This window comes from Artemia sp. Qi Xiang Cuo, chromosome 5, assembly GCF_049724085.1.
Source record: "Artemia sp. Qi Xiang Cuo chromosome 5, ASM4972408v1, whole genome shotgun sequence".
NCBI lineage: Eukaryota > Metazoa > Arthropoda > Branchiopoda > Anostraca > Artemiidae > Artemia > Artemia sp. Qi Xiang Cuo.
In genome coordinates, this window is record NC_142798.1 from 73,864,982 (window position 1) to 73,871,597 (window position 6,616).

Here is a 6,616-nt window from a genome sequence, read left to right on the forward strand (position 1 = left end):
TTCAACTGAAAGTAAGGAGCAACATCAGAACTTAAAACGAACAGTAATTATTACGTATATGATTGGGTTCTCCCCCCTAGTCAATACCTCGCTCTTTACGGTAAAGTTTCTTTTGTAAATTCATCAAAGCTATCTATTCTAATTAACGGCCTTTGTGATTAAGGGGTCATTCTTAAAGAACTGGAACAAAATTTGAACTTTAGCTTAAACAGCGAGGTATTGACTAGGGGACGGACCCCCTAATATAAGTAATAAAAATATACGAATAAATAAGTTCATTACGTAAGTTAATTCGTAAGTTAAATATATTTATTAGTAATAAAAACGTTCGTAAACAAAATTAAACAACTTTCGAGAAAGCAATTTAACGAAAAACAAGTAAAATTAATATGCAAATTTCGTTTTAATTATTCATGTAGGGTGAGCCAAAATCAAAGTCTGCATTAATTCAAAAACGTTCAGAAATTAAATAAAAAACAGGTTTTTTTCTACTGAAAGTAAGGCGACCTTAAAACTTAAAAGGAGCAGAGATTATTCCATATATGAAAGGGGCTGTCCCCTCCTTAACGCCTTTCTCTTTACGCTAAAGTTTGACTCTGTCTCACAGCTTTGTTTTTTTTAATTAAATAAAAAAAACAAGTTTTTTAACTGAAAGTAAGGAGCAACATTAAAACTTAAAACGAACAGAAATTATTCCGTATATGAAAGGGGTTGTCCCCTCCTCAACGCCTCGCTCTTTAAGCTAAAGTTTTTATTGTTTTAAAAAATAGCGTTGTGAGAAAGAGTCTAACTTTAGCGTAAAGAGCAAGGCGTTGAGGAGGGAACAGCCCTTTTCATATACGGAATAATTTCTGTTCGTTTTAAGTTTCAATTTTGCTCCTTACTTTCAGTTAAAAAAAACATGTTTTTTTATTTAATTTTGGAACGTTTTTGAATTAATGCAGGTTTTGATTTTGGCTCACCGTAAATGAATAATTAAAACAAAATTTGAATATTAATTTTATTTTTATTTGGTTAAATGGCTTTCTCGAAAGTAGTTAAATTTTATTTACGAACGTTTTTATTAGTAATAAATATATGTAACTTACGAAATAGCTTACGTAACAAACTTCTATATTCATATATTTTTAATACGTATATTAGGGGGTTCGTCCCCTATTCAGTACCTCGCTCTTAACGCTAAAGTTCTAATTTTGCTCCAATTCTTTAAAAATGACCCATTAATCACAATGCCCGTTAATTAGAATAAATAGCTCTTATGAAAGCACTAACAAATCTTTGGAAGAGCGAGGTATTGACTAACGGGTGAACCCAATCATATACGTAATAATTTCTGTTTTTTTTAAGTTTTGATGTTGCTCCTTACTTTCAGTTGAAAAACTTGTTTTGTTTTATTTAATTTCTGATGATTTTTTAAATAATGCTGGGAAATCCGGCGCCCCCTTCATAGCAATGTCCCTTCCCCCATGACATTTCCTCCATGGAAAGATCCTCCCACATAACAGCCGACCCCCCCCCCCCCAACTACCAGAAAAATTCCCCCTGAAAACGTCTGTATACTTCCCAAAAACCTATACTTCCCAATACTTCCCAAAAACATTGGGTAAAGTTCATAACTTTCAGCCCTCCCCCCGTGAGCTCCGGGGATTAAGTAATCCTAAAAGACATATTTATTATAATTCGACCATGTTGAACTAAATGGCTATCTCAAAATTTGATCGGGTGACGCTGGGAAAAAAATGAGCGTGGGAGAGGGCCTAGTTGCCCTCCATTATTTGGTCACTTAAAAAGGGCACTAGAACTTTTATTTTCTGTTCGAATGAGTCCTCCCACGATATTCGAGGACCACTGGGTCAATACGATCAGCTCTGGGGAAAGAAGAAAAAAACAAACAAATAAACACGCATCCGTGATCTTTCTTCTGGCAAAATATACAAAATTCCACATTTTTGCAGATATGAGCTTTAAACTTTAACTGTAGGGTTCTCTGATACGCTGAATCTGATGATGTAATTTTCATTAAAGTTCTATAACTTTTAGGGTGTGTTTTCCCCTTTTTTTGAAAATCAGGCAAATTTAGTCAGGTGCGCAGGACTAAACTTGATGAAAATTATATATTTGAAATCGGCATTAAAATCCAATTCTTTTGATGTATCTATTGGTATCAAAATTCTGTTTTTTAGAGTTTCGGTTACTATTGAGCCGGGTCGCTCCTTACTTACAGTTTGTTACCACGAACTGTTTGAAAACAATAAAAAAGCTTAGCGTAAAGAGCAAGACGTTAAGGAGGGGACAGCCCCTTTCATATACAGAATAGTTTCTGTTATTTTTAAGTTTTAATATCTCTCCTTACTTTCAGTTAAAAAAACTTGTTTTTTTTATTTAATAATAGTAGAAAATGTATAAATGTTGGTTATCATCATACAATGAATTACTCGTAAAAAAGATGAATCTTAAGACGTTGTTTGTCTTTTAGTGCGCGTATTTTTTCCTATCATAGCAACAAGAACAATTTAATACAAACATTGCGTTGCTAAGTAGTACTCATTATCTCTAAGCCTAATTTTTATAAAATATTACTCACGTTAAATATATTTTAGGAAAATATTAAATCGAGGACTGGCAGGATCAATGCAAGATACTAGGGTATATAGGAGTGCTGTTATCGATGTTAAAAGTAAAGATCACTATCTAGTAGTGTCTAGGGTTAATTTAAAGCTGAAATTTCGGAAGGTGGACTACCTCTCGGTATGATGTTGCTAGAGTCCAGGATGAGAATTTGAAAGAAACTTTCCAGGAACAGTTGAATACTAAATTTGAAAGTTTAAAATTTGACAATGTCGAAAATGGTTGGATTAATTTTAGAAAAACAATTTGTCAAGTTGCTGATGGTGTCTTAGGGAAGAAAGTTAAGACTGCAGCCAGTAATTCTGGTGTAAAAAGTTTATGTTTAATAGACAGAAGAAGGGCTTTATGCAAGAATTATCTGAGTGATAGATCATATGAAAACAAAAGGAATGTAAAGAAAGTGGAGAAGGCATTAAAATATGAACTAAAGAGGTGAGAAATGGAGCCATGGATAAAATTGCCGAGGATCTAGAAGATGCAGCTAGAGGGCATAATAGTAATTTATTGTACCGGCATGTTAATAAATTGAGAGGGAGTAGTCAATCCAGACTTGTCCCAGTTAAAGATAGGAACAGGGGCACAATTAGTGATAAGGAAAGAGGTAAAGAGAAGTGGGTAAAACATTTTAAGAATTTGCTAAACTGAGATACAGTTACAGGAAAAGATATAGAGGAAAATGAAAAAGTTTGTGATACCTTGGATGTGAAGAAATATTTGTTTTGTGAGGAAGAATTAGCGACAGTACTAAAAGGATTAAAAAATAATAAGGCTCCAGGTGCTGATAGTGTCATAAATGAGTTTCTTAAATATGGTGGCTCTGAGGTTAGAAATAAGTTACTGAAGAATATGAACATGATTTTTGAAAAAGGGGAAGTACCTAACGATTTTAAGAAAACCTTAATTAAACCACTGTACAATAAAGGTGATAAGAGTCAGTGTCATAATTATCGAGGCATTAATCTGGTCTCTGTAGGTAGCAAATTACTTAGTAATATGATACTTTTTAGACTGAGAGATGCTGTAGACAAAGTTTTAAGAGAAGAACAGTGCGGTTTTAGAAAAGGTAGAGGATGTGAAATTTTCACTCTTAGGTTAATAATTGAGAAGTGCCTTAGTTGCCAAACACCTTTGGTCCTCAGTTTCACAGATTATGGGCAAGCCTTCGAATCTGTTGATAGCAGAGCTTTAGCAAAGATCTTATACTTTTATGGTATATCAGACAAATACATCAAAGTGATTAGTGCTATGTACGAGAATGATACTGCTGGTTAAGGTAGGAAATGAGGCTAGCAACTGGTTTTGTATTAAATCAGGAGTCTAGCAGGGTTGCGTTCTATCCCCATCTATATGGATCATTTTGATGGACTTTGTCTTAAGAAGCACAAAAGACAATGGGAGACCACGGAATCAAATGGGGAGGAAAAACTCTCCAGGACTTAGATTATGCTGATGGCTTAAGCATCCTAGATTAAAGTTTGAGCAAAATTAATGAACTTTTAGTTTAGAGGTTTTGCGAGTTCAGGGTGCTAGAATTGGCTTGAAAATTAATGTTAAGAAGAATAAGTCACTAAGGCTAGGAATAAACGAACATGAAAAGGTGGCATTGGGTAACGAAAAGATTGATCAGGTGGACAGCTTCTCTTACTTTGGTAATATTATTATAAAGACGTTGGGAGCAGTGAAGATGTTAAAAGTAGAATAGCCAAGGCTCAGGGTGTTTTTTCACTGTTAACAAAAGTTTGGAAGGATAGATATTCGATATATATATATATATATATATATATATATATATATATATATATATATATATATATATATATATATATATATATATATATATATATATATATATATATATATACATATATTTAATTAACTTTAACAAAAATTTACACATAAAAATCAATATGATTCACCCGAAACCAAACGGTTGACGTGGGGTGAAAAAGGTAAAAAAAGTACATACATATAACGCCTTTTAAATTTACCATGATTAGAAAGAAAGAAAAAAAGAGAGAAAAGAAGAGAAAGAAAAAAAAGATAGAAAGATAAGTCTGCAAACCAAGGTTAGAATATAGGAAGGTACTGTGATGACAGTGGTCAACAATGGCTCTGAAGCATGGGCGCTCCGAAAAGTGGATGAAGATTCACTAGATGTTTTCAAGAGAAATTGCCTAGGGATTGTTACCCGGTACCCGGATGACTAACCGCATTTCAATCAGTAGTCTGTACGAAAAATGCGGTTTTATCCCGCTTGATAGGACTATAATGAAAGAAAGGTTGAAATGGCTAGGGCACGTTGCGCGGATGAAGGATGACAGATTGCCGAAGATTGTCCTTTTCGGCCAGCCTTCTAGGGCTAAACAGAAAGCAGGCCCTCCTTGTCTGGGATGGGAGGATGTCATAAGGAAAAATTTAAAGGAAATGGGAACTTCCTGGGAGGGTGAGTAGTAAGGCATCAATTCGCTCTGATCCCACATTGAATTACACATGGATATGTGAGCAATTTAACAGGTACATTGGTTTACCAGGGTCAGTCACCTATTACTACGAACGATACTTACCTTACCAGACGGGTTTTCTAATGTGATACACATTTTTTTGTGTGTCAGTCGGTTAGGGAGAGCTGGCGGTTAGTCCATATGATGACTTGATTAGTCGGTTTTCTAAAAAACTTGGCAAGCTATAATGTACTCAAGCAAAAAACCCTATAAATGTTTGTACACTGCATTCCAATTTTCATTATGTTTTAACACATTGGTTATAGTACACTACATATTATTAACTTTGAAAACAAGGGATTCGTCAATTTTCAATGTGAGGACACTTTTCATTCTTTTATTTCCCAAAAGAAAAAAAAAAAAACGTTTTACTAGTAAATTCAAATTTCAGGGGGGACTTAGCCCCCCTCCCCTCCAACAATACAAAATATTAAGACGATGATGAGTATATTAGATAGAAAAGGCAAAGCACGCTTTCTTCTATTATGTAAATAGAATCTCTCATACATAGCTATGTTTACAAGTTTTAATTGTTTTTAAAGACAGTTCTTTATCATTCAGAAACAAGCTTTTTCCAAACATGTTGTATTTTTCTGGTTTGAATGAAAAGCTTGCGTGTTACAAAGAGAGTGACAGTTTTGGGAGTCAAATTTCACAGGCTCTTGCTATAAACGGCCTTTGTCTAATTCCGATGTTACGGCTATACTTACAAGCAGTTTCTCAACATTTATGTTGACAATCCACCTCTGAACGACTTTCTAGTGCTAAATGATGAATGAGGCGCTGATTCCCCTTATCCCTCCCCCTAATGATTTTAATAATAATTCTTTTGGGATTTCCTTGAAAAATATCATTTTGTTTTCAGTGAAAAAATAGTGCCTTCATGATTCTGAGTAATTCATTCCACCCCCCTATTTTTTGAGGGGGTGGTAACACACGGGTGACATTTTGACACATTGATAGTGGTTAAGCGAAGCTCCCATTTCTTTGACGTACCCTTATTTTCGTTATTGCCGCCTATTTACTAAAGAAATTAAATCTCGTACATGTTTTTACTGAGGACATTAAATCTAGTATGTGTTTACTAAGGACAAAATTTTTTTATCAATATTAAGGTTCTCTTTAGCCCTGTTTAAAGTTTTATGTTGTTTTTAAAAGGGGATTTCGCCTGTTTTTATCATATTTCCATATTTTTGTTGGGGAAACACACTGAAAAGCCATATTAAGAGCTATATTTGTGAGTTTTTCACTGACAATTCCATCTTTTTAACCAAGCCTTGACCTTCCTAAGTGCATTTATATTGGGAAATGTCCCTAAGCTAACACAGCAAATGATAGAACCCCTACTATATTTGTGTTCCGATGTCGCGACTATACTTACAAGCAGTTGGAGGAGGGCAAAATTTGACCTCTTAAGCATTTATCCAACAAAATGGAAAAAGGGGATTTTTTTTTATATTTTGCCTTCTTTTTAAGGAAAAGGATAC